This window comes from Mandrillus leucophaeus, unplaced genomic scaffold (genome assembly GCF_000951045.1).
Source record: "Mandrillus leucophaeus isolate KB7577 unplaced genomic scaffold, Mleu.le_1.0 Scaffold201, whole genome shotgun sequence".
Taxonomy (NCBI): Eukaryota; Metazoa; Chordata; class Mammalia; order Primates; family Cercopithecidae; genus Mandrillus; species Mandrillus leucophaeus.
This window is the reverse complement of record NW_012102044.1, coordinates 464,722-471,847: the sequence shown is the minus strand read 5'-3', so window position 1 is coordinate 471,847 and position 7,126 is coordinate 464,722. Positions and strand designations below refer to the sequence as shown.

Genomic DNA, 7,126 nt, shown 5'->3' with positions numbered 1-7,126 from the left:
TATTTTCGGAATCATCTATCTTGTTGCAGGTGCATTCTTTTTATTGCTCAGTAGTATTCCACTGTATGGATACTGTCGGGCGCGGGTTCCCGGGAGGATCCGGGCGCGGGGAAAGCGGAGCATCCGGGACGCGGCGGGACTCTAGTGTCTCGGAAAAGGAGCGTCTCCCCAGGTAGTGCTTGTCTTCACTAGCGATGGGGTAAAAGGAGGAGGCAATACCTGGTTCAACTTGAGCAGGTACATTTTGACCATATTCCAGGTGTCATGTGAAGATTTAATCCTCTTTCCAACCCCCATTCTCCCCGAATCTACTGCATCCTTTTTGGAATCTTCATGCTTAAGCACATTTTGTCAAGACTTAAAACCTACCAAAGATTTTAAAGATGCACTGAGGTCAGATCCAATCCCACTGGGGGCCAGCAAGTGAAATGCGACGGTTTCCTTTTGTAATCTCTGTTTTTCGTAATGATGACATTCAAAATCTTGAGGTTTCCCAGTAGATATTTAAGCTGAAAGCAACATTGTGCTTGTCTTCAGAGACCAAGACTTTCTGGCTCTTGTCTTGGAATATTTCGCAAAGTCATAGGCAAAACACACACAAACGAACAGAATCAAAACACAGCAGACCACTCACGGGGGACCCGAAGCAGGCAGTTAGCCCAGCATCCCCCTGCTGCGGGGAGGAGGGAGCTTGGATACTCCTCTCTGGAGAATCTTGCTCTGGAAATCCCCACACCCCAAAATGCAATGAAAAGGGGCAGTGAGTCAGCACCCCACCCCAAATGGATGGCCATTCTGCTCAGCAGGCTCAACGCTGAGATTCCCAGGTCACAGTTTCTCTTTGCTTTCTGTACTTGGAAGAATGGAATGGGATTGCTGGTAGAAATCTTTGAGGTCACTGGTTTGAAAGTGGGGTTATGAGCATGAATATGTTTTTAGGTTTTGTTTTGTTTTGTTTTGTTTTGAGACGATGTCTTGCTCTGTCGCCCAGGCTGGAGTGCAGTGGCGCTATCTCGGCTCACTGCAAGCTCCGCCTCCCGGGTTCACGCCATTCTCCTGCCTCAGCGTCCTGAGTAGCTGGGACCACAGGCGCCGCCACCACGCCTGGCTAATTTTTTGTATTTTTAGTAGAGACGGGGTTTCACCGTGTTAGCCAGGATGGTCTCAATCTCCTGACCTCATGATCCTCCCGCCTCAGCCTCCCAAAGTGCTGGGATTACAGGCGTGAGACACCGCGCCCGACCGAGCATAAATATGTTAATTTAGGCAAATGACAAATGAATGTCCGTGGGAATGATCTTCAAAGAGAATTAAAATGGGATAGAGAAATCATCTATCTGCACCTGTGTCTGAACCAGAGCGGCCAGGCACTCCCATGTGTAGTTACTGGAGCAGGTGGAGTAAGGAGTGCCCCTGGGCTTCTGCCCCGAAACCACCACGGCTACTTCAAAACAATATTTAATTTTTCTGCTTGTTCTTGAGAAGCGCTGGTTTCAAAAATTGGATGGGGTGATACATGCTTGAATCAGTATTTACAAGGCTCCTAATCACTTCATCAGACAGATAATTCATTGAGCACCGGCTGGGTGCCAGGCAGTGTCTGAGGCACTTCTAGCCATTATTTACCAAGGGTTCCAGCAGCCCATGGATACACTTCAAAGGGTGTAAGCTCCTAAAAATTGTTCGTAATTATTTTCTGCACATTTTTGTAGTTTTGGGGAAGAGAGTTTATGGAGTTCTTGCAATTCTCAGAATTATTTGATCCCTTTGGGAATGAGCATCTCTAGCCTCTGCCTATTCATCTGGGACACTCTGCCCCTCGGTGTGGGCCGGCTGCTTCAGGTCAGTAGGTATCAGAATGACCTCAGTTGGATGGGGCAGTTCAGGACCCCTGGCCTCCTTTTAGTCTGGACCCTACTCTCATTCCTCATATTCTCGATTCTCTCTTTCTACTGAGTTACTACCTTAGTAATGACACTGCCTCCTATCATGTAGAGACTTGGTTTGATAAAATGCATTCACATACAACTGCTCATTTTGGTTTCTATAACTGGGGAATACAGAAAGCACATGTGGGGTGCAATGAAGGATGTCTCCATTACCCCAGATAACTCCAAAATCCTTCACCTAGTTACCAGGGCAGGAAATTCGTTCTAAGGCAGAAATGGAAAATGAGTAAGAAACAATTTGGATGTGTTCCAAAAACGGAGAGAGTTGTCAGGCACTATATTATACAACCTGAAATAGCATCGGTGAAGTAGACAGTTCATCTCCACAGGGGGCAGGAGGAGGTTGGACCCAGGGCAATGGATGTTTTGTATGAATGATTAACCAGTCTGTGGCCATGAGGTGGAAAGCTGTGTACACCTGTGAAGCCATCATCACAATCAAGTTAGGGAACATATCCATCACCCAAAAAAGTGTTCTCATGCCCTTTGGTAATTCCTCCCTCCTAAACGTCCCCACCCTACCCCACATCCCAGTCCCTGTGCAAAACCACTGACCAGCTTTCTATCACGATAGATTTGTTTGCATTTTCTAGACTTTTATATAAAAACAATTATACTATATACACACTTTTTTGTCTTTTTTTTCACTTAACATATTTATTTTCGGAATCATCTATCTTGTTGCAGGTGCATTCTTTTTATTGCTCAGTAGTATTCCACTGTATGGATATAACACTATTTGTTTATCATTCACCCGTTGAGGGACATTTTACTTGCTTCTAAATTTTTGCTATTACAAATAAAGCTGCCGTAGGCATTCATGTGTGTGTCCACTGTGTGGACATTGTGTGCGCACGTGCTTCCATTTCTCTTGGGGAAATATCTAGGAACAGAGTGTCTGGATCACACAGTAGGTATCTGTTTAACTTTTTAAACTGTTTTTCAAAGTGGTTATACCGTTTTACATTTTTACCATCAATGCATGAGGGTCCCAGTTGCTCCACATCCCCACCCATGCTTTCTGTGGTCACTTTAAAAATTTTTATTCACTCTAATATGTATATAATGGTATCTCATTGTAGTTTAAATTTGCATTTTTCAAATAACTAGTGATGTCGAACAAATTTTATTGTGCTTATTGCCGTCCAGGTATCTTCTCTGGTGAAACGTCTGTTTCAGTTTTACTTTATTACTTTTCCTTTACTTGGTGATATGGTTTGACTGTGTCCCCACCCAAATCTCATCTTGAATTCCCACGTGTTATGGGAGGGACCTGGTGGGAGTAATTGAATCATGGGGGTAAGTCTTTCCCATGCTGTTGTCATGATAGTGAATAAGTCTTACAAGATCTGATGGTTTTAAAAAGAGGACTTCCCCTGCACAAGCTCTCTGTCTTTGCTTTTTGCCATCCATTTAAGATGTGACTTGCTCCTCCTTACCTTCTGCCGTGATTGTGTGCTTTAAAAAAGAATATTTATTCAGCTCCTATTGGATGGAATGCTCTATAAATGTCAACCAGGTCAAGTTGGATGATAGTCTTGTTCAAGTCCACTATATCCTTGCTCATTTTCTGCCTTCTTATTCTATCAGTTATTAAGAATGGAGTGCTGAAATCTCCAACTAGAATTTGAATTTGTCTATTTCTCCTTACTATTCAAGTTTTGCTTCATGTATTTTGAAACTTTTTTATTTGGTGCATAAATATTTAAAATTATGTACTCCCAAGTAATTGATCCCTTTATCATAATGAGATATAATATTCTTTGCTGTAAAATCTATTTGTCTGATTGTTAAAATAACCATCCCAGCTTTCTTTTGATTACTGTTTGCATTATATATATATGTGTGTATATATATATAATTTTTAAAATTATTTTTCCTTTATCCTATTTTTGTCTTCATGTTTAAGGTAGGTTTCTTGTAGGTAGCATGTAACTGAGTCTTCCTTTTTTTAATCCAATCTGATATTTGCTTTTTAATCAGGGTATTAGATCATTTTCATTCAATATAATTATTAAAATGATTTGATCTCAACCTACTACCTTGTTATTTGTTTTCTATTACTCCCATTTGTTGTGTCCTTTCCTTTATTTTATTTTATTTTATTTTTTGCCTTCTTTTGGATTAACCAAATTTTTTATGATAGAATTTTCTCCCTTGTTGGCTTATTCACTGTAACTGCTTGTTGTGTTATTTTGGTGTTACTTTGTGATGTTTATTATATAGTTTTAACTTATTAGAGTCATCTGTTCACTTGCCGCAGTCTGTTTCTCTTTCTCTCCTCTCTTTATTTGTTGTTTTCTTGCATTTTACTTCTATATGTGTTATAAACCTTACAATACAGAGTGCTATTTTTTGCCTTAAACAATGCTTTTAAAAATATTTAAATAATGAGAAAAAATATATTTACTCATATCTTTATCATTTCCAGCACTGCTATTTCTTTGAATAGATACAGACTCAGTCTGGTATCATTTTTTTTTTTTTTTGTCTGCCTCAACAAAAAACTTTAAAATGTTCCTGAGCATATATGTGTTGGTGACACATTCTTTCAGTTTTTGTATGTCTTTAAAAGTTATTATTTTTCTTGAAGGATCTTTTTTACTGGAAATAGAATTCTAGACTGACAGTTTCCCCTGTGCCTTTTAATTTTAAAGACATTGCCCTCCTGTATTTTAGTGTATACTGTCTCCAACAGGAAATCTGCAATCATTCTCTTCTTTGCTCATCTGTACATAATGTCTTTTTCCTCCGGCTGCTTTTAAGATTTTCTCTTTATCACTAATTTCAAGAAACTTTATTACATTGTGCCCTGTGGTTTCTCTCATGTTTCTTATGCTTGGGGTTCATTGAGATTCTCAGATTTGTGGGTTTCTAATTTTTATATTTGGAAAATTTGGGGGGTATTGTTTCCTCAAATATTGTTTTCTGTCCCCAGGATGCTCTCCTGATTTAGGGGACTCCAGGTACACATACAGATGGCTGCTTGGAGTTTTCCAGTTTTCCCAGAGCTCACTAAGGCTATTCCGTTTTCATTGTTTAGTCTTTTCCCCCTCTGTGTGGGTTTGATTTTAGTTAGCTTCTATTACTATGCCTTCAAGTTCCCTAATCTAGTCAATATCATATCTGCTGTTAATTCTATCCAGTATATCTTTCATCTCAGACAATATATTTTTTTATCTCTAAAGGCTTGCTTTTAGGCATTGTTAGGATAAAACCAGAGCCGCAGGTAGTCAGGGCAAAAGCTCCCACTCCAGGCAAAGCCTTTGTGAGCACTCACCCTAATGTCCTGTGGATAATGAGATTTTCCACGCTGATGGATGGAAACGAGAACTATTCGGACCTGTGAGAGCTGTGGGATTGGTCCCTCTACTCCTTTCAGATGGTCCTTTTTTTTTTTTTTTTAGAGACAGAGTTTTGCTCTGTAGCCCAGGCTGGAGTGCAGTGGCCCGATCTTGACTGACTGCAACCTCCACCTCCCGGTTCTAGCAATTCTTCTGCCTCAGCCTCCCGAGTAGCTGGGATTACAGGCACACGCCGCCATGCCCGGCTTTTTGTATTTTAGTAGAGATGGGGTCTCACTGTGTTGCCCAGGCTGGTCTCGAACTCCTGAGCTCAGGCAATCCACCTACCTCAGCCTCCCAAAATGCTCGGATTACAGGCATGAGCCACCGCGCCCGGCCCAGGTGGTTCTTTCTCTGGCCTTGGGTCATTTCTTCTCAAGGGTGTGGTGATTTAGCTGGAAACTGGAGAGGATCTTCTGCAAATCTCCAAAGTCCTTTTTCCGTGAGGCTCTCTCTTCTCTCATGCCCCTCCGTGTGCTCTGCTGCCGCAGCCTCCTGGTCACCTGGCTCTCCCCCAACTTGAGGGGTCATTGAGCTCTGCCCGGCTTCTCCTCTGAGTGACGTCAGAGCTCTCTCCAGGCCATGAGCAGGCAGTCATTGGCTCATCTCCAGGCATCTGATGGCTCCTCCAGGTGTGACAGACCTTGCAGGTGTGTGACGGGCCCTCCAGTTTTATGATGGACCCTCCAGGTGTGACGGGCCCTCCAGTTGTGTGACAGGCCCTGCAGGTATGAGGGGCCCTCCAGGTGTATAACGGGCCCTCCAGGTATGTGATGGGCCCTCCAGTTTTATGATGGACCCTCCAGGTGTGACGGGCCCTCCAGGTGTGTGACAGGCCCTGCAGGTGTGAGGGGCCCTCCAGGTGTGTGATGGGCCCTCTAGGTGGACTGAGTGCATTGGCCTGGAGGTTTCCCCTTTCCCATCACACAGCTCCTTCCCACTCACAGCCTTGCCTGTTGAGAGCAAGGAGGTCGAGAGTGTGTGTGTTGATGGTGATGGGTGGGAGGGGGTGGGGGTGAGGGTCTGTCTGGTAGTTTTTGGTAAAGAAGTTCTTTCCTGGGGCAGCACCAGCACCAAACCGTGTGGGAACCCGAGGTACTGCTTTACCCAGGAAGCCTTGCAGAGGGGGTTTTCTGGGAGGGGGTAGGTGAGTGGTTCCTGGTAGAGGGGGTTTTCTGGGGGGCAGTAGGTGAGTGGGGCATTTTTCTCACTCCCCACTTTAGATGAGAATGGAGTAGCACAGGCCACGGAGATGAGGCATGGGCTCTGGACTGTGGCGTCAGTCACCTGGGTCGGAATTCCAGCTCCACTTGCCACCCTCACAGTGGGGCTGGGCCCAAGCAGTTGTCGTCTGAGGCCAACAGCCGCCTGATCCCCAAGGGAGACGTAGCTCCAGCCCCGTTCCAGGAGGCAGCCCGGGGTTGCCAGGCTCAGGGGGAGGCGAGGGCCACACTGGGCCCATGCCAGCATCACCTGTGGGTGGCTGAGTGAGGGTAACAGAGCCGCCTGCCCCAAGAGGCACCACAACGCGGGATTTCCACATCTATTTGAGCAACATAATTAGTTGTTGCATCACATTTTCTACTTCTCTGTGTCCGTAACATGGTCTTAGCTCACTCTCCAGAGGAGCATGGCCCCTCCTGTCTGACCCGGTCGTGGGATTGGGCGTTGTCACCCAGAACAGCAAATGTGCATCATGCTGGGGGACCTGCCGGTTGGTCAGAAGCAGCTGGAAGGTCTGGCAAAATTCTGGTCCAGTGAAGCCTCCCTTTCATAGAGATGGGAGGTGGCCATGTGGCTGGCGCTGCTGCCGCTGCCAGGACCACATCAGGA

The 7,126-nt window shown here is 44.6% G+C and overlaps 1 long non-coding RNA gene across 1 annotated transcript; it reads left to right on the top strand.

The window, feature by feature from the left end:
* The first annotated feature begins 109 nt into the window (after positions 1 to 109).
* On the top strand, positions 110 to 2,770 carry LOC105539232. The gene is made up of 2 exons (XR_001006017.1): positions 110 to 237; positions 968 to 2,770. It is a non-coding gene; the product is annotated as an uncharacterized LOC105539232 (long non-coding RNA).
* Positions 2,771 to 7,126: the final 4,356 nt, after the last annotated feature.